Below are 1699 nucleotides of genomic sequence, written 5' to 3' on the forward strand. Positions count from 1 at the left end.
TTGTGGTCTGAGCCCCCAGTAAGACGATTGACATCACAGACCTAAACAAATAAATGTGTGTGTGTGTGTGTGTGTGTGTGTGTGTGTGTGTGTGTGTGTGTGTGTGCTCACCCATGCACCTCCAGGCAGTGAGAGGGCATTCTTTTTATACCTCTGTCACACTCCTTTCTAGTTTCGGGTGTTTTCCAAATATATTATTAATAGCTGAGTCCTGCAGTTCTCACTGTGCTGCTTCAGATGACAGAGATCATCTGGGGGGGGGGGGGGGGGGTGGGGGGGGGGGGGGGGGTCTGTGTGATTTACCCCCCCAGACACACACACAAACAGGAGGAGACAGGAAGTTCACCTTTGACCTCTGATGTGTAACTCCACCAACTGCTGAGTGTGTGTTTCTCTTCCCATGCAGCCTCTACTCAAACACACACACACACACACATACACACACACACACACACGCTAACTCACACTCACACACACATATACTCACACAAACTTGCACACACACACAAACACATACACATACACATACACACACACAACTCTCATGACGTGTTACACCCACTCGCTCTGTGTGTTTATGTTCTTTAAATTACCCTGCCAGAGGAGTGTGTGTGTGTGTGGGCCGTGGGAGAAAGGGAAAGGCTTCAGTAAGTGGCATGCTTGCAGCTGGGAGGACTGATGTCATCTGTTGCCGATGCTAAAGGTAGACTATAAGAGAGACTTTCAATATTAATTTGATTTCAGTTGAACCATCGCCTTTGGAAGTTCTTAATGTCTCAGTGCTCCGCAGGATTAGCATTAGCCGGAGACGCGTGATGGCCGCTGCATTAGCGATCACACACCTCAAGCACGGCTGCTCTTCCTAAAAGCTAACCTCGCTTGGTCAGTGCACTTCTGGTACCGCTGATGACCGCATGCAATGATGCATTATCGCATTCTCATACCTTTCTAACTCTGCCCGATCCATCACACACACACACACACCTCTCTAACTCTGCCCGATCCATCACACACACACACACACCTCTCTAACTCTGCCCGATCCCATCACACACGCACACACACACACACACACCTCTAACTCTGCACGATCCATCACACCTCTCTAGCTCAACCTGTCTCTCAGCTCCAAAATGGTGCTCTCACTCAGCTCAGAGGCATAATGGGTGAGGAGTATCTTACGGTAAGGTCATGGTCAGAGGTATGATGGGTGAGGAGTATCTTACGGTAAGGTCATGGTCAGAGGTATGATGGGTGAGGAGTATCTTGCGGTAAGGTCATGGTCAGAGGCATAATGGGTGAGGAGTATCTTACGGTAAGGTCATGGTCAGAGGTATGATGGGTGAGGAGTATCTTACGGTAAGGTCATGGTCAGAGGTATGATGGGTGAGGAGTATCTTACGGTAAGGTCATGGTCAGAGGCATAATGGGTGAGGAGTATCTTACGGTAAGGTCATGGTCAGAGGCATAATGGGTGAGGAGTGTCCAAATTAGTTCCCACTGATCATTGCTGTAGTTTCAAGATTAAAATTTGTATGGTGAAATTAATTATTTTCAGACACCGTACTGAACAAGCCCTAGCAGAAACCCTGGTGTATGTGTGTGTGTGTGTTTTTGTATGTGTGTGTGTGTGTGTTACATTTACATTTAGCCATTTAGCAGACGCTTTCATCCAAAGCGACGTACAAGGGAGAGAACA

Source organism: Clupea harengus, chromosome 10, assembly GCF_900700415.2.
Source record: "Clupea harengus chromosome 10, Ch_v2.0.2, whole genome shotgun sequence".
In the NCBI taxonomy this organism is placed as follows: Eukaryota; Metazoa; Chordata; class Actinopteri; order Clupeiformes; family Clupeidae; genus Clupea; species Clupea harengus.